A 26,375-nucleotide genomic window follows, 5' to 3' on the forward strand; every position below is an offset into this window, starting at 1 on the left:
AGGATTACTTCAACATTTTGACTTCAGAGAGATTGAAACTGATTCTCCTAAGCAAGCAGCTTTAACCTAAATCAGAACTCACCTCCCTACCAATCAGAAAGAAGCTTTTTCAGAAACTTATACTTCTTAATAGTTATATGGGCCTTAATCCTCTTGGAAACAGTTTTAGGTCATTATTCCAGGAGTTATTAGGTTGGAAAACAGCTTCTAGGCAAATGATGCTCTTCACAAACCTTTTACACCAGAAATAATGGTTGGATTATTTCTGCCTCAAAAGTAGTCTTGAGGTCTGATTTTTGATTTTCCTTATATCTGATGCTCCTGAGAAAAAAACAAAAAACAAAACCCAAAAAACACAGCTACTTGCTGTTAAATATTAATAATAATGATGGAAATATTTATTATGAAAAAGTATTTTATAAGGATTATAATGGCAGAAATGAGAGCAAGTTTGAATTTTAAGTAGAAGCAAAAAATAATGGTTTATCGATAGACTTCCAGTGCTCTTGTACGTTTTCAAGAGCACCTGAAGGATTTGGTGTTTCCCCAAAATGTCCCCAGTTTCTAAGGGCTTTCACAGATCTTCATTTTTTTCCTTGACATCTTCTAAAGTATTATTCCTTTTTTTTCCACATCCGTTGGTGTCTCACAACAGTAGAGGAAAATCAAAAACTGTACTGAAGTGTGTTCCTTGTGCAGCAGTTGAGTGAAGGGTGACCAGACATCCCTCAGTATGGGAGTACCCGCATTTCCAGGACTTTTGAGAGCACTTGCCATTTCCATCAAAACCTATGCTTCACCTTCAGCTGCCAGTGCTCTGCAGAGCAGGCTGACCACAGACTCACCAGGCAGCTGAGATAACAGAACCAGCACCAGGTAATCAAAATACTCCTGTATTTGAAAACACAGAATTATCTATTCCATATTTTATTTTTTTTTCTACCCTTGAACACAGGAATTAGATGGGAAATGAGGAATTTAGTACGTCCAACCCCAGAGAGCATTATGTAACATACGAATTTTCAGCAAGAAGAGACAGATATTTAAAAATATCATTAATGACAGGAGCCAGCCCTTTCCTCTTATTACATTTCCCTCAACACTTATGCAAGCAACAATAAGATGACAACCCACCACAGAGCTAGATCAAATTGGCTTAGCAGTCCTGCCACCAGTCTAGATCTCTAACATGCATCCAATGGAGACCACGGAGTTGGTGCACACTCGAAGTAGCCCCAGGAACTGGGATCCCACAGCACTGTGAGCACTTCCACAAACCCTTTCTCATCTCCTCTCTCTGTTGTTCAATATTGGTGAAGTCTACACAAACAGCCTAAGAGTCCAGTCCAAAGGCTCTTTTATTTCCAAAAGGCTCTCCTAAACAGTTGACTTCTTCTCCAATTCATAGTGAAAGTCAAATATAGGGAAAAAAAAAAAAAAAAAACCAAACCAAACCCCACACCAAAAAAAACCAAACCTGCCAAACAAACACTGACAACTTCATATAAATTAATCTGTGCTACACTGCAAACTTGGCTTCCTTCAAGCAGATCAAATACCAAAATTTCAGTGGCAATTTTTGCCTGAATAAGAACTCCAGGACTTTACCCATCACTTTTACATATAGCTGTATATGCATGTGAAGTACCCATAATCTTCCTTTTCTCAAAGAAAACAATGGAGCTAGTAACTTAGAAGCCTGCTTGTTGTAAATGAGTTATTAGTAAACTTTCACCTACTAATTCTTACCTAGAAGATGGCAATTCTATTCTTTGCAGAAGGGGATCAGAGCTGGAGATAAAACTTTAGCAACACAAACAGAGCAGCAGCCTCTCTGGCTAAATGCTTCACCGAGGAAGTGATATCACAGAATCCAGTGGCCAAAGGATTCTGTGGTATCGCTTTCTGAAGTACATTAAAAATTTATTAATTGGCCTGCATGACAACTTCATCATCATTGCTTGGGAAAAATCCCAAAACCTACAGGAAAGGCCTTCTGAGGTAATCAAAAACTAAAGAGACGTAACATAATTAAAAAGGAGAAAAGAAAAAGAATTGTTGCATTTGTTCTCCTTAGTTATATTAGGAATAAAAAACAAAACTAATGTAATAATGTATCCCAGCAGTTCAAATCTTCTAATTTATGTAGAATGGATTATTACTTAGACAATCTGACCCTGGGCAAAACTTCCTCAGTTGAGAAGATTTACAATCTAATTATGCAGGAAGTTCTGCTGAGACAGTTTGGGTGCAATGGTCTTCTATTACATTAGCTTAGCTAAAATTGCTGCTTCTTCGCTTGCTTGGTGTTCCAAGTACTCATATGAAAACAGAAAATCCTTCATTCTCATCCTTTATTTCCCTTTAGTTTTCCTCACCATTACTGTGTGCAGAAGCACTCGTTCTCAACTGCAAATAGCAGCAAGGGGCTGGGGTTGTTGATAGCAAACTACAAGTTGCCTTTCAGGCTTTTGATTTGGCCCCTGTTTAGTGAACTGACTTTAAAAAGGACCATCAAAGTGCTTTTCATAATTTTTACAATGATAGTTGCTGGGTTATTGCTCCCCTCCCTTATTGCAAGTGCCCCTGAAAAAAAGCCTGGAGCTGAAATCTGTTCCTGTATACTTTCTTTTTCATCCTGCACGCACAAATCTAGTTTATTTTTGTAGGGTGGCTCAGAGATGTTTTGCTGCTGTCTCAGACACCTGAATATTTTTAGTAATCTACTTCATTACATTAAAAAAAAAATCCCTCAACACATGCAAAAATAGCGAGGGCTTTGTAAGTCTGTAGAGGAAACGATGAAAAACTTGGGTCTAACATAATTCAAAGTATCTTTTTTTCCCCTATATATATTACAGTGTATCAATACAGCTGAATATAAAGACCTCCTACATTAACATAGATGGAGGAATCAGTGCCTTTTTTTCTTTACAGTAAGTGTTTTGATTTCAAAAGGTCAGTGGATCATGTCAAGGCCCTCGGTCCTGATAATTACCATGTGGAGTAATGCGCATTTTTATCTACAGGTGGCAGACCTTTTAAAATCATCTTCAAATTCATTAGACATTTTCGTTGATACCACCACCCACATTAAAAAGTAAGAATCTGTAGCGTAAACTTCTAATTAATGCTGTTTTCAATTTACAGGACAGATTTGTCAACAAAGTGGCTCAATTCTCAAAGGCTACTGACCCCTCTCAGAATTAAAGCCTTAAAAAAATAGGATTAAAAAAAAAATAAAGCAGTTGCTCAGTACATGGTAAGCTTTTATTATTTAAAAATCATCCAGAAAGTCAGCAAGGGATTTCAATTTTTTTCTCTAAAACAGAAGTTTCATTTCCTTGATTATTAAGCCCTGCCTGGTAAATTAGTGATTTCTTCTTTGATAAGCTTATTTAGAAGAGGAAAAGATGAGAATGTCACAACTGACTTCTGGCATTTAGAAAGAGGAAAGTGAATCATAAAACTTACTCATATCTGAATCAATCATGTTAAAATACCATGACTTAGACTGTCATCTCGTATGCGTGTCTAAGGCCTCACTACGAAGCAGAAAAGCATCAATTTACACCAGAATATTATCAATAAATTACATAATCCTGCATTCAAATTTAATTAGATTTTTTTTCCCACAAAAAGAACAGTGGAATAGCCCTCTGCATGTGGACAAAGTCATACTGAAATCAAGAAGGCTGTCTCAGGGTTTCAGCTCCAGTTGGCCCTAAATACTTCGCTGCAACTGCTCTGGTTTACTACTGCCTTCCACACTTTTTCCTCATTTCCACCCATGAAAACTGGACCTGTCACCATGGCTGCACTCCTTGAAGAGGCATAAGAAACATAACTGTGATGGCAACCAGGTCAAGCTAGGTGACACCTAACCCTAGGACAAACTCATCACACTCAATAATGACATAATCAACTCTAGTTCCTAAAGTTCACAATAACAAAATAAAACCAACTCTACCAAAAGGAGGTGCTTGTCTTTGAAACCTTAATTCTACAAATATTTATTATTCATGGCAGTCAGGTTAAGCATAAAAACTACAGGATCAAGAAGACATCACAACTGTGTGATTGCCTGTGTCTGAGTGTCCTGTCAGGCCAACAACATTAAACCAGATTATTCCCTACCTACTCTCCCTAACTGCAAGAAATGTCATTTTAAAGTATTTGTAAAAGTTTAGTACCGTGGATATAGATACTTACACATCAACACTACTAAAATATTGCACATATATTCACAAGTTCACAGTAATTTAGGGAATATTCTTTATCTTACCAGTAACTTTTAAAGGGAAAAAGAAAACCAAACCAACACAACAACCCAGCCCCCAAAACATCTCTTAAAGTTACCTTATTTGGTGTTTTGAATAGACTGAAATAGAACTGCAAAGCAGTTTGAATGAGTAACAGGAAGTATAGACAAAACATTTAGACTGGGAATACACACACTGGAGAACACTCTTATTTACTTGCTGGTACACCCACTCCTCCCCCTCCTCCCAGTCCAAAAGAGTGAGAAAAACTGTGTACACCAATGTCTTTTGTGGTAACCTAGTAACCTTCTCCCTTCTCTCCATAAGCTCTTCCTTCATACCACACGCTCCCATATTGCCACCCTCCAGAGTAATTGCAGTATGTCTTTATATGGCTTTGTTTTCCTACCCAATGCAGAGGAGCTGGGGTTATTTTCAATCTTCGAAAGCTTGTAAACAGGATCAAACAGGAACCCGGTCATCAGCAAGAGGAAGGCTAGAAAAATAAAAGCAAAATGCATATCAACAATTTTATTTTAAAAAGAAAATAATCCAAAACATGAAACAAAAGCCTGGGCTCTGCCAGACATCCCCCTCCCCGTTCCTTTTCATTTAGTTCGTGAACTCTTTTTTGCAGAACAGAGGCTGGTGTAAATTAATGTGTGACCCAAAATATATCACATGGAAAAGCTGCCATAGAAATATGTAATAGCAAAAAAAAAAAAAAAAAAAAGTAGACATTATTAGAACTAAAGTGGCACCTCTTATCACGATAAATCTATACAGAAATTGAACCCAGAAGGAAGATGTGACTACATATTCCTGTTGCTCTTGAGTGTTGGTTGAAACAGCTCACCTACACTCACTGTTTTTACATCCCCAACCAAACACGCTCGCATGGTTAGTGGTGCGAGTACAGCGCTGGGACCGAGGTCCCTCTGCATTTGCCTCTGCTCCCAGCTGACACCTTGTGAGTAGGAGGGTTACTCACACATTTACTCTGTGAGTAAGATGCTGACTCTAGGGTCTTGAGCTGCACCTCAGCTTCGTGCACGGGTGACAGAGTGGCACCTGCCCCAGGTATGACAGAGCCCAGAACTACAATGTCTCACATCACTCAGCACGCCTTTCCCAAACCCCACCTGGTCCTCCCCAGTTCAGGAGTGTGATGCACCCCAGATCTCTCGGGGCACCTGTCGCAGTTGTGGCTACTGCTGTGTTGCCCCAAGCCTTCAGCAGACAAGGGACAAGCATTTTGTGGCACAAAGTGTACGAGTGTGGGGGATGCAGGAGGTGGAAGCTGGGACTCCCCTGCATCCGCTGTTGCACAGAACAGCACAACTGGGCTGTCCAACCCAACCCAGGTTGGCCTGCCGAGCCACAGGATCCCCGTTACTAGCTTTGAGCCTCAGGCTACTTGGTTGCAAAAGCAGCAAAGTAAGTCTTCTGTGACTCAAAGCGCACAGCAAAGCAATGATTTGAAAACAAAACAAAAAAAAATCTCTAGTACTACTGTTATTTTGCTGGATCACATGAGCATGGCTGCAGATGCAAGTCTGAGACCATACTTGTGACATGACACATCAAGTTCACACAAGCCAAAGTTCATCTCACATGTGGCCATCCTTTCAGTCAGGTTTTGCATCCCTAAGCTGTGCTGCAGTCTAATAATATTAATCTAGTCTAACCAAAACAATTTGTAGTATGAAATACATCTATGAATAAAATAAATAGGAATTGCTTTTATTTTTAAACTACAAAACACACAGACACACACAACTCAATTCTGAAATCAGCAACCTCAATATATAAAACCAGACACTTTTTCCTACTGATTTAACTTGATGGAATTATTTTGCCAGCCCTGCAGCTCAGAGACCTCCATGAAAAGCAGCAGCACTTAAGACACTATCAATAGCATGAGGTTTCAAAGGACAACTTGTGTCCCTGGTTCATACTGAGCTCTGCATGCAGGCAAACTTTCTGAAGATACACCTCAATTTCCTATATTAAGCAATCAGACAAACAGAAATGTGTTCTCTACATTTTGTATAGAAATTTCCTCAATCATGAATTTCTGCTCCTCTAAAAATGAGTATCTCAGTGGGCTTTTCAAATATAACTGTGTTGAAGAAGGAAGGGAAAAAAGCCAGTCTTCAGTGAGGATAATCAAAATTTCCCTTTACAAAGATAGGTCCTGCAGATCTCGACCTATCAGACTACCCAGTTACCAGCATCACGAAGAACCAAAAAAAATATCAATTGCTTAACTCTTATTATTTGGTTATCACATTAAACATTCATCAACTGAATAGCATAATATAAAACTTGTCCTTTATCTTCCTTCCCTAACCTATACAGTATTAATACAGTAGACATGCACCAGGAGCTGAGAAAAGCAAAGCCCCACTCAAGTTACTCCTATTTAGAGTGAGATCCCAGGACAATGAAGGCAGTTCACAGGACAATCAGACCTGTAACATTTGTTTACAGAATATTCCCCCTTATCTTTCCCAGCAACCTGGAACCAAGGCACAGGACTACTCCCTGTCTACTTCATAATGGCAGAATAAAACGAAAAGGTAGTATTTATTTTGCTCATTCTTGTGTTTTCTGCTACTAACTTTCATCAGTGATATTTGCTTGTCTTTCCTCTGACCTATCTTCTCCCTTAACCAACTCCTCTTCACAGAACTTGTTTCCCATTAAACTTGATATTTCTAGAGTTTTGAAGCTTTGCTTTTTATTTCTCTATACTTAGTTACTTTTCACAGCCAGGCTTAGGCAGGCACAGATATGACAAAAATATGTAGCAATAACAACAGTAGTAATAATATTAATAATAACCTGAGTTAGAATCTCAGTTGGATTCAGGTTAGTTTACAACGCTGACCCTCAGTTTATTCCCATACAACAGACTTAAGCATTTTCTACTTGTTAATTTTATCTACATAAATCTAGCTAGCTAGTGTCAAGCACACTTCAAGAGGGCTGCTTTATGACTGTTGGAAAAGCAAAACTGACGCTAAAAACTGGTTACAAGCTTTGACATGTAGAAGAAGATTAATTTTTTTTTCAGGAGCAGAGTTGGAGATACCTGTATGGAAAAAGAGTCTTTGAAAAAAGCAGATCTACACAAAGCTTAATTATTTTGTTGGAGTAAATATAAAAATGCATTTCTAAAGGTAAAATACCACCTAATTCAACTGCTCATTACCAAGTCAATGAGGCAATCCTCAAACATTAATAGGGACTTCTGAAACTGTGGTTCTTGGCTACAGTTTTGAGTGGAGTGACAAAACCAGTAAAAAAAGGGGCCTGTTGCCATGTGAAGAAGTTAAATTCACTTCCATATTAACTGTAGTTTCCATAGGATGTACCTAAGAAAACATACGCTTTTAAGCTATTTCTTTGACTTTCTCTCTATTTCCATAACATGATCTGCTATGTTTTTGTTTCTACAGCAACATGGTTGGGGATCATTATTTGGGAGGACTGCAAGGGCACCATTCCAGAAACAGGCAAAAGCTCTATGCATAGAAATTAAATGCATAGAAAAGCACAACTAGGAAACTGAACCAACCCTTTCCAAAAACACCTAATAAGAGTAAGTTTTTGGTATGAAATATTGAACTATAGCACATATCCTTACAAAGACTTTCACAACATTATTATAGAAAGCAATACATCATATACTGTATAATATCTCCCATGGTAAGTTTTATGTATTGTAATATATTTCACTAAAATGATTTTTTTTAAATGTTGCCCAAATTTTAATGGTGGTGAAATCAGATCAATAGCCTTGAAAAGACTGAAGTCTTGTCTCTGACCACAAGCTCCACACCATCATGTCCAGACAGTCCTCCCTCAAAAAGCTTCCACTGATGCAATCTGCAAGTTCCATTGTCCTATTCTATCCTTTGCCCCTTTACTGAGGGCACCAACAAAATGTCACTCAGTGACAAACAGCTTGTGATACATTTTTAGGAAACACAGCAAAGCCCCAAAATTACTCTGATCAGCCCTTCCCCAGCACAAAAATACCATCAGGACTTTCTGAAGGCACAAGGCAGAAGGGTGGGCAAAGGCCAACCTCCATCTTCTGCAGATGGGCAGTCCCACAGTGGTGGTGGGTGGGATCTCACCTCACCTAGACAGGTTTGGGTGTGTACATGAAACTACCTCAATCTAACAGCCTTTGCTAAGTAAAATACTGCCATCACAGTCATCTGCTGCATAGTCCCCAGGGATTAAAAAAATAAAATAATCAAATGCCCAGTTTACCACACAGTGGGCACAGAAAATGCAACCATTTACAGTGACTGTGACTCACAGTTCTCCACATTTCACCTGTGGAGTGGTTGAAGCTATTTCCAGTTATGCACAGTGCAGTGCACTCTGGGGAGCACAGTGAGAGAAACAGGGAGACATGAGGTTTTGTGCATACACTTTCATTTTCACAACAACTTCTTGAGGCTGCTAGTTTTTAACTCTTCAAGTCTTCAATCTGCCCATTAAGGTTGAGGTGAATTAGTGGAGTAGTATAAAGAAAACTGTGTTGCTGCATCTTCTGCAGATGAGGTCTTCAGTGTCTTAGGGCATAACCTAGCAAATTCTTATCCACTCTTAAAAAATTCAATGTATGTAAGAAAAAAGCATGACTGTTTTCAAAAACCTGATATCTTCAGAAAAGACTCTATCTCCTTTTAAACTATGAGTTTTCATTTCACAAGCCAAAATCCAATCCATGTCATGGCCCTTCAGAACACTGTTTTTGACAGCATGCACTAGGAAGAATCACAGGTTGGTTTTGCATGTTTTTCCCACTGCAAAGTAATCAAAACTAGTCTAAACAGAGTGGGCTTGGGGGTTGGTTTGGGGTTGTTTCGGAGTTTTTTTGTTGTTTAGTTGTTTTTAAAGTCATTTTCCTGCTAGAGAAATACCAGCTGGCTTGTGCGTGATTACCTCCTCGGTATCTACCTGTTCATATGGCTGAGTTGTAAGAGAAAAGTGAGGAGGGGCAGTGGGTTTTGTTGAGTATTTTTTTCTTTCTCTCTCTCTTTTTTTTTTTTAATCTATTTGCCAACCAGAGTCATTTATCCCCTATTAGATAAAGTATAATAGACTATACCGAAAGGGTCACTGGCCTTCCATTTAATGATATTGCCGGCACCAATCTACATTTTCCCGACAGTGTCCCTCAACACAGAATAAATGGCTGATCTCTTCACAATAACAGCTGATTTCTCTTTATTAAGCTAAAAAGGTCACCATTTTCTACGGCTGGGCCGCCCTGCACTATTGATAATTTTATGCATAAACAAATGGCAAATTTGTGCCACATAAATATGCATTAGCAATTACTTTTTCCTCGGGCAACGCTCGCCGCATGCAAATGTGTCCCTCACAGGGCCTGGTGGCTTTTGTTTTAGCTCTTGAACAGCTAAACAAAAGAGCACAATAAACAGTTTAAAAATTGCCAATCAATAGGAAATGCAAATGCAAAGGTAAATGGCAGGAAACTTGCCCAAACAAATAAAACTAAATCAAAAAAAGCAAAACAAAAATCACGCAAGGAAATGAATAAATGGAAAGGGCTATCTCTTTTCTCCCCACACTCTATCTGCAACTGTTTTATGTCTTTTCTTCTTTTCTTTTTTTTTTTTTGTAAAGAATGACTAAATGCTCTTTGTATAGCAACAGTAGAGATGGTACTAATGTGGACCCCAGATGGAAGTAGCCAGCATGTACACGTAGGTTGAGTATGTGTCAAGGAGATCCACATGGACATCCAAAGAAGCCAAAAGAAGGATGTCTGAGGAAATTTATAGTGAATCCTTGCCTTAGCTTTCTCTTTTCTCACATTTCCATTAAAGATTTTTAAAGAAATGCTATGTTTGAAGGAATCGCTGAAAAAAGCGTCAGCATGTTCTGTAAACACTGTTTTAGGTTTTTATTATTGGAAGTGCCCAGAAAATACCAACTTATCTGTGACTCCATACAGATGTCTGTAGTAACAGCCTAATGAATGTTGTCACTTGAGAAAGTTGAACTACATATAATTTCCTTTACCCCAAGGACAGAAAAAGCTTGATTTTCCCTTGTCTTATCCTTGGACTACTCAATTCCGACAGCAAGTCAAAGTTGTATATAAGGCGCAGGATAATGGAAAAATCAGACCCAGACACTAAATTGGTATGACCATGGAAACCAAAACTGACAATTTTAGGAGAACTGATGATTGCCTTGAATTTTCCCCTTCAACAGAAGAGCTGCAGTGCCGCAGAGAACTGAGCGTGACACATACCGTGATTATTATTGTTTGTAGGCAGACGATTACACGTGGGCAAAGAATCCAGTTCAGTAATGCAGTGACAACACATCGTGCACAAACATATGCTAAGGCCACCTGAATGACCCAGCCAAGAAACCTGCTTTCTTTTCACATAACTTTCTGAGGCAGTAACTCCCTTTTTGTGATCAGGATTGGGAAATGGAAAGGCATGAAGTGTAGCCAGCGGAGTAAGTTGCACCTCAATCTATAAATGTTTATGAGGAAGCCAAACTTAAAACATGTAAGCTTACTTTCTGCTCTTAAACAAACAAACAAACCAATCAACAAAAAAAAAACCCACTACCAAAATAAGAAAACCAAAAAAGAAACAAAAAGTCCAACAAAAAGTTCACCTCCCCCCCCCCCCGAAAAAAAATAACAAAAACCCAAACCTAAAATACAATTTAGTTCAACAGAAATTCAAGAGACTAATCATGTGCTTCAAGTGTTTCCCACACAGGGGACATCACACAGCAAGTAACCCACATACACAAATTTGTATGATGTTACTGTCCAAGGTTTTTATTTTTAGCGAACGGGAATGTTCCTGTCAGTGTAAGCATTTTAAGCAGCGATCCTACATTTTTCCCACCCAATCAGCTGTCACGGAATGACAATTTCACAGAATTCATTTCCATGAATTATACTAAAAATCAACAAGCTGATAAATATAATTTTTTGCCAATTAGTTCAGTTAATTTCTTGCCTTTCAATTTTCCCCGAGTTTGACTCGGATGGTTTTGTAAAAGCACTTTACACTAGGATTTTTGATCCTGATAGAATGTGATAGAGGTGTTAACAGCTTTAGTGGCAGTGGTAATTGTTTTTAACCATTCTCATCCTAAGAGCACTCTTACACATGGTCCAGTACTGGAGAAGCTACTTCAAGCACAGGACAAGATATGCCCTCACAAAGCAAGAGTCCTCATTTTAGGCTTTTAGCCAAGAGCAATCCCACACAAGTAACACATTTCAGCCACAAATCCACAACTTGCAATTTCTCTAAATGGTGATAAGATGATCAATTCAATATAGTACATATGTGAGATATATAGAACTCCTCCCTTGCCATCAACCTTTCCCCTCTGCTCTACTTTTTTCATTATTAAACACCAAAAAAAAAAAAAATACTGATAGCATCATCTCATTCAGGTAAGTCAAGGCACAAACACCCAACAACTGCACACCTATAAAATAGAGCACCCCCAGCTAAGACTGGCCTTGGAGCTCCTGGGCAGCTGCTACCCAAATGTGCTCCTGCAGTCAAGGGGTATCCACTTGGCAGCAAACACACTGCAAATCCCAAAGACTTCAGAAATTACATACCGCAGAAATTTGCATACCATTTTGTTAAGTTGACTGTGATTGAAAGACCCGTGATTATACACAAAGTTCTCCTAAGGTCGACAACAGAGTAAAAAAAGGCATGAGCAGGTATGCTAAAGCAGGATCAAATAAATTGTTTAAATGTCACTGCAAAGGTAGTTCTCACGAATGTCTCTGTGGCCAGTCTACTGCCATTAACATAGTTAGAAAGTCTGTAATAGGAAGAAAATTATTACTACATAAAATATTCCTGCAAAGAGAGACTGCTGCAGAATTGAAATGAAAAGATGTAGCTCAATCTGTTAATGCCCATCCCACATGTGTGAATGTGATGAACAGTGGAGAATGAAATGACTGTTAAATCTCTGTTAACAAGGGTATTTTAAATAGTATACATGGGTCTTTCTGTACTGGTACCATGTCTTAACAAAATCTGATAGGGTTATTCATGTTAATCCCCAAAACTAGCACTAGCACTATCAAAACAAAACCTCCAAAGAAGATACCAAGAGATGGCCATTTTCTACAACAGTGGGTGGAGTTGTTTTTGTAAGAAGGATGCAGCTTGAGAGAGTGAGATAGGAATAGAGAAGAAACTATTTTTGTCAAATTCAAGCTCTCTCTCTCTCCCAATGAGCTTGGTTTCTACTCTTCTTTTTAAACCCCCATTTTCAATGAAAGTTATCATTGCTAATGGTTCAAAGAAATTTTTTTATTTAGAAAAAAAAAAGAGAAATGAGCACTTGCTCAACTGCAGTCTTCATAGAAACATGCTTTTAATATCAGAGATTTCATTTTTCTTTCTGCTTTGTTTACAGCTTTTCTGGAAGGTTTTAAAGCTAAAACTTTCTGATATAAGTATCTGATTTCTTACATGAATCCAAATGTGAGTTTCTTTAATAGGTTTAATACGGAACAGAGCTGTCATTGATAGTGTCTAAATACTTGATATGCATATTTTTATATGCTATACACTTGGAAAGAAGATAGCTAGATGACAATACAGATGCTAACACATCTGTATGACAGAATTTTAGAATTGGTCATATGCCAATCCTTTCCTTGATGCCATCAATAACATGTTATTAGATCACTGAATGCATGTGTGCACATGTGTAAAGGATATCCAAAACTGACTAATTTGAAGCATTACAGATTAATCCTACCTCCTCCACCCACCCAGACTAAGTATTAGCACTTCAAGCTGTGTTCTACTAATACAGCTACACCCCTCCTCTTTGATTCTCCATTCTTCTCCCTTCACTTGACTGCTTTCAGTGGTTTTGAATTGAGAAACATCAAAAACTGTCAGCAAGAATTTAGAATGAATTACTATCAGAAAATTAGTGGGGTTTTTAATTAAAGAAAATACAATGTTTTTGTTCTCCCCATCTCCTTCTTCCTCTCCTCTCCCCACTCCAAGAGTAACCAAAACATGCCTCTGCAATCAATCCAGCCTCTTAAAAGCAAGCTCGATTTCTTCTCTTTCCTTCATTTTCACTACCAGTAATAGCTCCATGATTAAGACTCAGCTGACAGTTCTCATGCCACAGAAGTTGAAAAAAATCCAGCTCACTCCTCCAGTAGCTGATTTGGTCCTGGAGTATGGAGGGGGACATGGGGAGATAAACATATCTGGTGGTAAGACATCCACAGTACGGTGATGCTCCCTGCTCAAAGCTACCAAAGCACCCATCCCAGGCAACTACAGACTCCCAGCAGATAACAGATTTAAGTATTCCACTCAAAATAGTAAGAAAAAATTCTGAAGGTTTCCATATGAACCCGGCAGAATTGACCAAATGTATCCATCTGTTCGCTTTCATATAAGCAATATGTACGCTGCCAGTATTGGACCTCTTCTAGGGCAGGGCCCTGGGACTTCAATTACATCTGCCACTTCCCCAGTTTACAGCAGCCTCATCAGCAAAGCATGAATTTTTTTTTTATTTTTTTTAAAGCCTCAAAATAGCATCCTGAGGAAACACACAAGAAAATGACTATTTCTACATTTCTTCCCTTTTCTACCTGATGACTTTGCCTCAGTACCTAATATTAATATCAAATGTGATGTTCTGAGCTGAGAAACATGGAAGCACTTCAAGAAAGCCTTTTAGTGTCTCATTTCCATCTCCTCAGCTCAGAAGGGACAATTTCATAAGCAAATTTGAACACCTTGAAGCAACTCATGATGAGAGTATCCAGAACGAAATTAGTTACCTCACCTCTATTAAAACTGGCAAAGCAGCAAATCCTCATCCCTCCTCACAGTATATAATCACCAATACAACAGAACCTCCTAATATGGCTGCACCTTACATACCCCAAACTTGAATTATATAATATAGATTACTTTTGAAAATTTATATTGCTGATAATGTTGCTTCTTTCAGCTATAGCAGTTTTTTCAGATGCAAGCATGAAAATCTGCTTCCTTGAATGCAAAGCAGTATTTCTTACTTTAGCAACTGGGGTACATGCAACCAATCAGCACAAGCAACCCCATAATAAAAGGCAAAGGTAAAATCTGAGTAATGCCCTAAATCTCTTGACTTGTGTTCTTCAGAGAACTGAATTCTCACCAACCCATGCCATAAAGCCTCTGTGATGTAGTTTCCTTTTCTCTCTAAATATCTGGTGTATCAGCAGGAATTGCACCACTACCGCTCCGATCTTCTCAAACCCTTCGTCAGAAATGCCACACTCCTGATTGTGATTGGCCTAATATAACACATATACTATCTGTGAGAAAATAAATGCAGCACTGCTGTGGCTACATAAGCTACCATTCATGACCTGAGCCACACGGTTCTTTTCTAAAGTCATTCTCACTGTTCAGTGACTTTTTTTTGCCATCCAAGGGTCAATAAAGCAGTACTGATTAAAACAAGGGGTGGCAGGAGCTGAGGAGAAAGATGTACAGGTGAAGATAAACAATTTAGAATACACCAGCACTGCCAGAGAACACTACCCCCCCAACCTGGACTAACTGCTGGACTTCTGACCAACCCAACCTACCTGCTGCTGTTCACAAATGCCAGAAAACAGCAGGACTCTACTAAGTCTCTCTAAGTAACAGACCTCTGATAACCTAAGTGAAAGGGAGAGGGCTGTAGAGCTCTGCAGTGTAAAATTCTTAATTTTCAGTTTAACATTATGAAAATTCCCTGGTTAAAAAATGTTGAATCAAACTGAGCATTCAACAAAACACTGTACTTTAAGATTGTACAATCATTCCTAATTTAGCCATTGAAAGCACAAGCTAAGATTCAATCTTTGTGCATACACACTGCAATACTTTCTAATTACATGATCAAATTCCAATTTTTTCTAGAATATCACCCCAGAAGAGCCAGCTCGGGGAATGAACATGAGTTGCATACTTACAGACAAAGTTGCCTGCTGGACCATTAACTCATTCATTTTAAGTACTGGAACACAAGAATTCAAGGCAGCAGAGATTTGCAAGTCAAAAGGAGGACAGTTTTTCAGGAATCCAAAATCTTTGCAGGAAGCTCTTAGTTGTACACGTCCCACTTTCTGACCTGGTATACCTGAACATATACTTGGGGATGCCATATTTTGCAGTCAACTGATGCTATATTTTAAAGATATAAACAGCTATAATAAAGTGAAAACAACACTTAGAAAAGTCAGATCTGACCCAGATGCATTTAGAAGCCTATCACAGGAGTTACCTTCCCTACACTTCAAATGGAGGCAGAGGGGTACCTCTGAAGACTTGTAGGGAGATATCCTCTCCAGGTCAACTGCATTTCCCTCTCTCTGCTGACTGAACAGAGATCTACAGAGAGGATCAGGATCCTTTCTGCTTAAGCTAAATACTTTTTCTTCGATTGTCATCATGGTATACTAACAGGAAAAGGCTAAGTGCCTGTATCTACCTGAGATCGATGCCACTCAAAGTCCAATCCCTCTACAATCTTACCCCCAGGTCAGTTGGTGCCTGGACTGGACATGGCTCTTTGGTGCACGGTACCATCACTTTGGAAAAGGGTAGAAAATGTTCTGGTTTTTTTCCTCAGGGTTCCCCTAAAACATGTAGCAAGGGCACCCTTCTGGGGTATGGGAGTTCAAACACTTCCAGGTGGTCCAGAAACTCCCTAAGACAAAAAAAGTTACAGACTCACAGAATATGCCGAGTTGGAAGGGACATAAACAAGGATCATCGAGCCCAACTCTTGGCCCTGCACAGAACCATCCCCAAGAGTTACACCATGTACCTGAGAGTATCATATTGAGAATTCGGCAGATCTCAATGCACTGGATTGATGCCAAGACTTAGGATAACTGTAACTACACAGGTAGGATTTGAGTGAATTAGGCTGTTTTCTTCCCCTTCAAAAACTTCCCCCATCTCTAAAATTAATACAGTAACAACAAGATTGATGTTTTGAGAGGCAATTAATATCTTTACAACATACAGATAACACAGTGATGAGCGTCACAGAGAAGTCCATATGAAGTTATTAATTTCTACATGTATTTCTTATACCAATATCACAGCAATTATGTTTTTAAGCTGTGGTTTGAATGTGTGCAGAATATGCCTGCCACAGGGCCACACAAAAAGGATTAAAAAAAATAATATGGAATATCTTCTCATTCTGTCAGCACCGTCATTTCAGTGGTCTGATATGTGATCATGTAATTAAAGACTGTATCATAATGCATATGCACAAAGGGGCTGAATTAAGGTTGTGCAGGCAAATCTAATTCTGGCATTTCCTATGCTTTGAGTGCCTGACTTCACAATCTTAGCGTTCATTTATCAAACAGTTTCTGTATATAATACCATACATTATATATACCTTCCACATTGCTGCATATTCTGATCCTGGGAGGTATGTTTATACACATATGAACATACACATACTGGAAAAGCAGAGCAATACCCAGCCATATTCTGGCCACTGCCCTTTTACTCTTCTGCAGCATATTCTCCCCATTATATTTACTACCATCAAGAATAAGCTTCTGAGAGGTGCCAGCAGTTAAAATGTTCTTTTAGCTTTTACTTTTGAGTACAGCGAATGTGTGTCAACACTTCCAGTTTCTTACTTGCTCCCAAAAAATATTTTAAGAAGCACCTACTGTGTATGAGCCATTTGTGGATCAGAGCACACGTGCACAAATATGTGGAGCTCTTTCCCTGGGCCCTGAACAGAAGCTCTCCTGTTAAGCTGAGCCAGTAGAGATGACCACTCCTTGGAGTTTGAAGAAGGCAGGATTAGAGCAGACATTGCTTTTGGCCCTGTGCTATACAGGGCTCCTCAGCCTGCTGTCGGTGCCCAAGAAAACTTTGGCATCTAAGGCTGAAGAAAGGACTCCTCTCCACTGGTGCCAGAGAGGTGGATGAACAGCTTGACCATCTTCCCTTCTAACTCACTGGATTTCTCACTCCCACTGATTTAACCATGAGCACAACAAAATTCTTTTTTAACATGTTCTAGTTCAGTTTGGTTTATCCTTGGGAAAATGCACCTTTTCCACCCACCTCTTGCAATTTCAGTATTTTTTCTACTTACTGAGCAAAACTTACATCCCTGCTCTTAAAAGACTGGCAGAAAGAGCTCTATTAAGGTCCTTTGCTGTGCTTCCTTGCTCTGACACTGACTGCTTTGTCTGCCAAGCTCTGGTCAGACACCAATGCTTACTTACCCAGCTACTGGATTTTCCAGCCTGCCATCGGATGCCTTCCTGGTCCTCACAGTATCGATTCTAACTGGGATCCTTGTGACACACAGGTAGTTTTGCCAGCTAAACCCAAAGGAAGATGCTTCATTTCCAGCCAGAATATGTGTGAACTCAGTCCATACCCAGCATTTATTCCCCAGTCACTGTCCACTGCTTTAAAACATCATTCACTAATACCCAAAATACATCTTTCCAAAAAAGCCAAAAAAACCTCACACAACCAGCCTTAAATACTAACTACACAGTTGCAATAGCACACACTGGTCCACATCTCCCAAACAGGAATTCTCAGACAAGCTTTTCCTACAGCCACATGTGACAAAATGCATAATTTGTTCAGGTTTTAGCATGTGTGCTCTGTCATGCAATAAATAAATACTGCACTATTAGACCTCACAATGCAGGTGAGCATGCCCTCACTGAGGGAAAATCACCTTGGTTTGTACTAATGATAACCACAGTGAACTCCAGGACTGAAATAATGGGAATTTCCTCTTGCACAGCTTCATAAAAACAATGCTGAGCACTCACAGACACTAAAACCACCTTGAATCTGAGCTTCCCGAGAGGCAGTTTGCAGTCTCACACAGTTAACAGTCTAGATCCTTTCCTCCTCCTCACACCACTTTTCTCTCTCAATTTCATAGAATACAACCTACAGTTGTCCTAGAATTTCAGAAAGTGATAATTTTCTGTAGAGGTAGTTTATCTGACATTGGGCCTATAGCACAGGAGGGCACTTGTAGCTTCTAATCATCCTCTCCATCTGTTCACCATAAGCAATGTTGATCTTCAAATTAAACAACCTACACAATCCTGAAAGAGTCTTTTACTTTCCGGTAGGACAATCTGCTCCTTCCCTTTCCCCGTTTATTGCAATCTGCAGGATCCTTGCACTGCCGCACATACGGAGAATGAGAACATATCAATCCACCCTAAATGACCTCGAAAGGCTGAATCAGTTAACCAAAATAGGCAGAAACTGCAGCTTTCCAGTAGACTCCCCCATCCCTGAAGTTATCTGTAAATCCCATTCTTTGCAGTGCAGACCCTGCAGTAAGACTGATTATAAATGTGGTCCCAAACAATGCTGAAATTATTATGTCAGTGCCACTGTGGGGTCTGAAATACTGTTCCCTGCAGCCTATCCTGAGGCATTCTGGCCAATACAGCCCAATCCTTCCTTCAGACACGCAGCCTTGGAGCTGCCCCAGCCCGGCATCACGCCACCCACACCTCTCCCCACGCTTTGCAAGGTGTCTGCAACAGCACGGATGGGCAGGAGGGGCAACGAGCCAGCTGGCAATGCTGCACTCCTTTGTCTGCCCAAGAGACAGGCATTTCAAAGCAGAAAAGCTATGGGTGAGGCCTCCAGGAGAGAGAACAGGCAACCATGATGAGGAAGGAGAGAACTCAGGCACCTGACCACAGGTGCTCCCACAAGCTCAGATCACGTGGGAAGCAGTTAACATGCAGAGAAGAGGAAGAGAAGGAACAGCTACCTAGCCCTCCAAAACCTGAAATGAACTTTTTATATCAAAGATTTGTAGTGATAGAGCATCTTTGACTGTTTGCTTATAGCAGAAGTACTGTGTGTATTGTTCTACCACCACACAGCTGCTGCCCACTGCACCCCTCCTGCCCACAGCAATTGGAAGTGACATAAAGGACAGCTGAAATGCTGGTTCCTTGTCAGAAACAGTCACCACAACACCTGGTTTCCATACTACCATCACACACCTTGTGGCTGCAGTGCAGCGATCCCCAACCAGGGAGATGAAGTTGAGATGTCATCAGTGAAATCTGAGATCACCCAAACATGATGCACCACCACTGAGCCTCCTGGCCCACAGAGGATGTCCAAGATGCTGCTCACAGCATGTCACTTGTTTGGTATGAGCCAGCAAAGGCAAGAGACCATGGTGGCAAGTGGCATAAAAAACTGCCAGACTTATAAAACAAACAAAGTAAACCCACAAAAAGTAACACAAACACCAAAGCAGGTCTATCCACCCTGTAGCCAAAAGATGCTCCACAACCTGGATCTGAGCCACATGGGGTAAATTAGCCCAAGCAGGGACAGCCAGGCTATTAGGGATACTGAAGAGCTGACAGTATATAACAAAGTGGTTGCCATCACTTCAAGCAGCTTTATCACACCAATGGTTGGTAATGCTGCACACACCACAAAACGATTGTTGATGTTGTTAGCACACAAGCCACTGCATCTATATTTCTCTTAAAGCTCCATCTCGTAGACATCTGTGAAAGCATGAGAATTCAGCTTTCATTACATTTTTATTAGGTCTCTATCCTTCCTGCTTCTGGGGAAAGCTGGCATATAAACACTACTGCTGCCTTAAGGCCTGAAGTAAAACAAAACCATCAGGATGTATTTTATTTTCATCTTAACATTTATAAATCAATCTAATCTTATATTACAGAAAATATCTCCAGGTACTTAAAACTTTGGGCATAAACAACTGAGGGTACTAGGCATGAGTACAAAGGGATAACTAACAATGTCTTACCCCCACATATGCCCCCAATCTGGCAAGCAGACCTGAAAATGTGGCAGTGCGGCTTTTCCGCGGCTCTCAGTATCGTTTGTTAACCATACTACATAACATACTATTTTTAGCTACTTCTGCCTCACAAATGGAGCCTTTACACACAAATCCCTGCAAGAAAGAAAACTTCCAAGACACACTTTGGTCTTGGGCAAAGATTGACTCCAGGCATCAGAAGCCACGTGTCCTCCTGACACTGGGCAGAGGCAGGGAGCAAGATGTACACTATGCTGCAGCCCCAGTACTTGAAATCTTTAATTCATTAAGTGTTGTGATGAGTGAGGACTTGATGTTTTACTATCAAAATGCTTCTTTGTCTGTATTGCTACATATTAGCTCTGCCAGCTATTGTGGAACCTCATATATTACAGCTGAATTTCGTTAGCATCAGGTTTGCAAACAAGAAGAAACATAGAGCATACACTTTTCGTTATTCTTTGCTTCATATACATAGATGTTCATATACAGAGCTGTTCATAGATGCTTCATATACATATATGTTATTTACATGATAAAAGGTTACTAAACGACTCCAGCAGCTGTACAAAACAACTCTGAATTAAGCAATTCAGTATCAAGATTTCCACATTGTCAAAATAACTTCTTTTCCTTTTTAAGATCAAAAAGGGCTAAAATGCAAAATGGGTCAGAGTGGGCTTAGTTCTCAGAGTGTTAATTTTCAGAAGTAGCAAGCACTGACAGGTTTGGAGTCACATCCTAAGCAGCAGTTTGTAATTCCTTTACAGTCTGCACTGCAGCAACAGGAAAAACGTTTCAGTCCCTTTCCTCGAAAGAGCAGACCACAATTTTAAGAATAAACAGGACATTAATAAATGCACCCTGGCATAGGAATTATCTCCAAAGGACTAGTTAACACTTCTGATTTTAAGTTTCAACTCGAGGCAACGTAGCTTTCACAGGGCCAAGGGGAAGGTGACTCAGGAGAAGACATCACTGTGATGGGTAACAAGTGTTAATATTCCTTTACCTCCATTCCCCATGATCCTGCAGCAAACATGCCAATATTTGTTTGTGCTGTGCTCAGTAGAGCCAAGTGGATATTGTCCACTGCCTTGCCAGGGACCATGTCTTCAACTGGCTGCTTCCAAACACATCCCACTCTCAAGAGCAATACCAGAAAATGAAGAAAACTTACAACCCAAGATACAACACTGTCCACTGATTGTGTTGCAGCACGCATAAGATTATCTATCCTCTTTCAGTATTCTTGAGTACACATAGAAAGTCTTCCAAGCCTCACAAAACCACAGCCTACAAACATTGCAACACTTCAAGGCAGAGCCCAAGTTCCACTGCAAGTGGTCATATCTTCTTTTCTGCTTTTAACCGCGTGAAACAGAAGTACAAAGAAGCAATCAGGCAAAAACTTTGGGGAGACAAATATTAATTTTCCAGTAAGTAGAAGTGTGGGCATTGGAGGGGAAAATGCAAGATATCAACTGTAGCAACACACAATACAAGCTCAGAAATAAGCATAAGCAGTTTGAATGTTGTTGTAACAGAAGCCAGTGGAGGCACTCAGAATATCATTAAATGTAGTGGGATGCCTCCATGTGCCAGGGATGCTGGTGGCAATATGATTAATATTCCAGGTACAAAAGCAAAAGGAAGTGGGTTTCAGTGTGGTTTTTAACTCAGGAGCCTGGGGGGAAGGAATTAGTTCAAGCCTGGAACAAATCTCTGGAAATTAATGATAAATCAGACAGAGGGGTCAATGTACTATAAGGGACACATCTAAAGCCATTATTTTATAACAGCTGATGGCAATAGCTGCTCAGGAGGGAAAAAATAAAATGCTGATTTTACAGATATTCAGGGGGGTGGGAATTAGCACTCTAGGGAAAAAGAGCAGAAAAGATGGCAGGATACAAAGGTCCACCAAGATTTATTGAAAACCAGAGGGGAAATGTAAGCTAAGGGGAATGAACATTCAGTGCACACCAAACAGGCACTGCAAAACACAATAATTAGACAGAATACTAAAGTAGCCACTATTACAGAAAAATAAAAATTAAAAAAAAGGCAGCTCACCAACAAAACTGAAAGCATCACTGCAGTCAGGAGTGAAGGTGCACAGAGCAAGTAGCCCCGTGATCCCAATCACAGTTCAGCCATACTGACTAGATATTCCCCCCTGCCTTTTTCTGACTACCACTGACTAGGTAATAGCAAGCTTAATACATCTAGATTTATGATTAAAGAGTACTTAGAAAAGATTGATTTGCCCTGCCCGACAGCAAACATGAATAGCCTGGAAAAAAGAAATAAAGGGTTAGAAATCACAGACTTCACAAGACATGAAAAGGGACAAAAGTGCTGGCCTTAGTGGCTTTTATTTGAAAAAATAAGTCCACCCCCCAGCCTCCAGATTACATACCCCTTTGTACCAGAGGCAGGATAATAAAATGCTGCATAGAATGACACCAACATGATTCTTGCCCAAGAAGAAATCATTGAATGCATAAACAAACTTTTCCATCCTTACATGCCTTGCATACTACACTCTTTAAATAGATGCATCAAGGCTAAGAAAACTTAAGTGGAGCAGGTTAAAACACGTTCATAGGGCATCATACACTATTATTTACTTGTCAAACACATTCACTCAAGAGGGGTTGGCTTTCAGAGAAGTCAGATAATATTCAATGTCAGAATCTAGTTCATAATAAGTGGTATCTAAATGCAACAAGCCACTACACCACAAAGGATAAAAATCTCCTATTCAGTGCTAATCAAAATACATAAAATGTGCTAAATCTTGACACCTGGAAGAGGAATTAATATGTTCCCTGAATACAGGCTCGAGAGTACTGTCACTGCTGGTGTCAGCATCCAAAATTTCTCCACTCCCCCTTGCATGATGAGGGCTGTGACAACCATCGTTGTGGACTGACATGCACTGACACACACCGACCACAAATCAGAGTAAGATGTCAAGTGTTCTCTACTAGCCAGCTGTCCACAAAATAAAATATAGTTGCTCTGTTGATGGAAAGGGAAGGCTCAGCTGCTCATTTACTGAGTGATCTTCAACTTTGTTTTGAGAGACGAGTAATGCACAGCACACTCGGAGCTCTTCAATCCTTTACCTATCATGTGCTGCAGCTAGCCAGGGCTTCATCCTAAGCAGCTGTCTACTCAACATTTTCAAGAGTAACAAATTCATTAAAACCGTATAATTATGGCTGAAACTTTCCAAGATATCTAGGACATTTAATCATACGCCTTGGTTTCAAATTAACCAATTCTCAAATACTTCAACCAGTCTTAAAAATTTCAGACGATATATCTATATATTTGTCAAATGCCACAAATTATTCAGATTATTACAAAGGCCTTATCCTCAAATTACTCTTCTACTTTTAAAACGCAGCTTCCATAGTAACAAAACTTCAAGAGAAAAGAATTCGTAAGAAAAACATTAAAATGGACGCACACATGCGATAACACAGATCTTTCAAAGATACTAGATGTTATAAATTAAACAGCATTGAAACCAGTCATTTGTAAGTTAAAATCAAAATAATCAAAAATCCCATTAAAACCCGGTTATTTTCATAGGTACATAGTGGCAGAAATACAAACAGGCCCCAACAGGACATGACTTAAGGCACTAATTTCACTCGAGTTGGCCAAAAGCACAGAACAAACACAAGCTGGATTCTGGGAAAACACAAAAGAAAGTTTATGACTGCTTCTTCAAATTTGCATCCAAATTACAACTATCCAAACAAATCTGCAGTTCTTCATGTCCTCTCTAATTTGTAACATGAAAACTTCCTGCAGTACAATAGCCTGTTTTGCCCAACCACTGGGCACTAAAATTTACTATTAGAAAAGTCAATGGTGGTTCTCATTATTTATTTGCTCTTAAGCTCAAGTAGAAATGGTTATATAAAACTTCATACTTGTAAACAATGAAATATATCCAAGGTAAGCTGGGATAAAATAAACTGGTAGTTACCTGCAGCCACTAGTGGGTACATGAAACATTAGGAAAAATACAAGAGATGGAACTTAATGGGCAAAGTGAAGGCAAGACTGACTGCTGAAGATAAGTGAAACAAAATTATTACGCAGGGTTTGCAGTTTCTTCCATCAACATCACTGTAGGGCATTGGAACAGGGGGAAAAAAGAGCTTGTTGCCCCTCCTCTCTGTAATTCCACAACATAACTAATTTTACCATTCCCTTCTCATTCCTGTAGTCACAATTAACAACGTGCAAGCTATACAGCTGACATCAGCCTGGTGCTCCTCATGTGGGTTTTTCCCAGTGGTTACATTACTTTGTTCCTTTCCCTCCCTTTCTTCCATAGGGAGCCTTCATCTCAAACTAAATCTTAAATAGAAGCGACCAGTTTCTCCTTGCAATCTGATTATCAATTTGCACCTCAGCAAAGGAAGGCTAGAACTCTATTGTTTTGTTAATTGTCAATTTGCATCTTTGAAAGGTGTTGTGCATTTTCTTCTTTTGGCAGGTTAGGACTAATTCTGTATGTTAACATATATGTGGGTGGTGTGGGTAAAAACAGTTTTCTTCTTTGGAATGCAGTTCATTTTAAATGTGCTGGTTTATTCAATTTCTTTTGTTAAGTTGCTTTATTTTCTTGGACAAATCTCATTCAAAAGCTAGGAGTGACCACTCTGCCTAAGAAAGGGCTAAAAGAATAATGTTCCTTTTCCAATAGGTTTTTACAAGTTTATTTAAATATTAACATCTAAAAAAGAAAAATAAAAAATGAAAATTTAATTACACTTTGCATTTATGATAACCAGCAAGGGAGCTGGCAAATGTTTCCTTGCAAAGGTAGCTGGAGAGTTGTAGACATCATCCTTATGCTGACTTAAGTGGAAGAGTATTTTTTAAAAACAGGTAGCTTTTAAAAAGTACACATGTAAAGAATGCACACAGTAAGTCAACCAAGAGGCTCCAGAAAGCTCCACAGATCTGTCTGGCTGCTCACCCGACCAATAAAGACCTGCTTTCACAATTTAAGTCCATAAACAAGTCTGAGAGTTGAAGCAGTTTCTTATTCACTTCCCTATTACTTCATACAGATGCCACTGTCCACCTAAACATCTCCATCAGATTACTGCCTGACTGAAACCAGGCTCTGAGCCCACCCATATCCAGATGCTGTTCATTCCTGTGCCCAACCTTCCACAGTGTCTCTCTGGGACTCCTGTGAGTGCCAGTTTTCAGATTTCAGCAACAACAAATCATTTCCTGCATTTTCTTCGTTTTACTTCTGCAAAGTCCCTTTCCTGTGTTAAGGATATTTCAAATCGATTGATTCATGAACAACAGAATCGTTAATTAATTTTCAAATGCAGAACACTTGTCTTTGTGCACCTGTCAACGCTTCACTGGAGGTCATGTTAGTGTCCTGTGTTAGGATTGGGCAATGTTAACTTTATCTGCCAGCACATGCTAAATTTTCAGCTGGGTGTTAACAAAAAGAAATACACCAACCCATTATAAAACAAACAAAAAAGAAACAACCGGGAAATCCTGACAACTGGATCTCACATACTAAGATCCCAAGGGAAGATTTCATGAGAAGTATCTCGAGTTATAGACTTCCATGCACTTTAACTCTGTGAATAACTGCAGGTCCTGACCATCTTTGAGCACTTGCAACCTTATAGAATCAGGACCCAAGTCAGCCGTGCTCTCACAACTTTTATTTCCAAAGAAATCTGGAAAGCAGGTTAAGATGAACTGGAACACTGAACGCTTGTTAAAACCATATAAAGGAGTGGGAAAGTATTTTATTATCCACATTGGAAAACATTCTTAATTTTACAGACTTCTCCCACCAAGCTGAGACTTGTTACAATGCCCACCAGCTATATATTGGTGAAGATCAAGGGCATTTACAGCTATCATACCAGAAGAAGTATATGTGTCCAAAGAACAGGAAGAGAGAGTGCCTCTGGTATCAAATCATCCTATTTTACATGTAAAAGAAGGGCCAAAAGTTAAAGGACTGTATGAGTTTGAGCACCGGAGAATTGGAGGTGTGAGTACTACACTAAATTTGGTTCTGTTCAATCAGAACATCAGAATTCAACCAATTCAACTATCAGAATTCTGTTAAATCTAGAAACAAAAAATAAACTAAGTCTTACTATAATC

At 39.5% G+C, this 26,375-nt stretch overlaps 1 protein-coding gene across 7 annotated transcripts in view; it reads right to left on the reverse strand.

Annotated features, from left to right (window-relative positions):
- Window positions 1-26,375, reverse strand: part of SOX5 (SRY-box transcription factor 5) — a 638,539-nt gene that overhangs the window by 476,973 nt on the left and 135,191 nt on the right. For all 7 annotated transcript variants that reach the window (XM_050323666.1, XM_050323662.1, XM_050323669.1 and 4 more), the window contains exon 2: window positions 4,672-4,758. The gene's annotated coding sequence lies outside the window, so the exon portion shown is untranslated. The remainder of the gene's footprint in view (window positions 1-4,671; window positions 4,759-26,375) is intronic.

This window comes from Myiozetetes cayanensis, unplaced genomic scaffold, assembly GCF_022539395.1.
Source record: "Myiozetetes cayanensis isolate MyiCay16 unplaced genomic scaffold, myiCay2020 scf3, whole genome shotgun sequence".
Classification (NCBI taxonomy): Eukaryota; Metazoa; Chordata; class Aves; order Passeriformes; family Tyrannidae; genus Myiozetetes; species Myiozetetes cayanensis.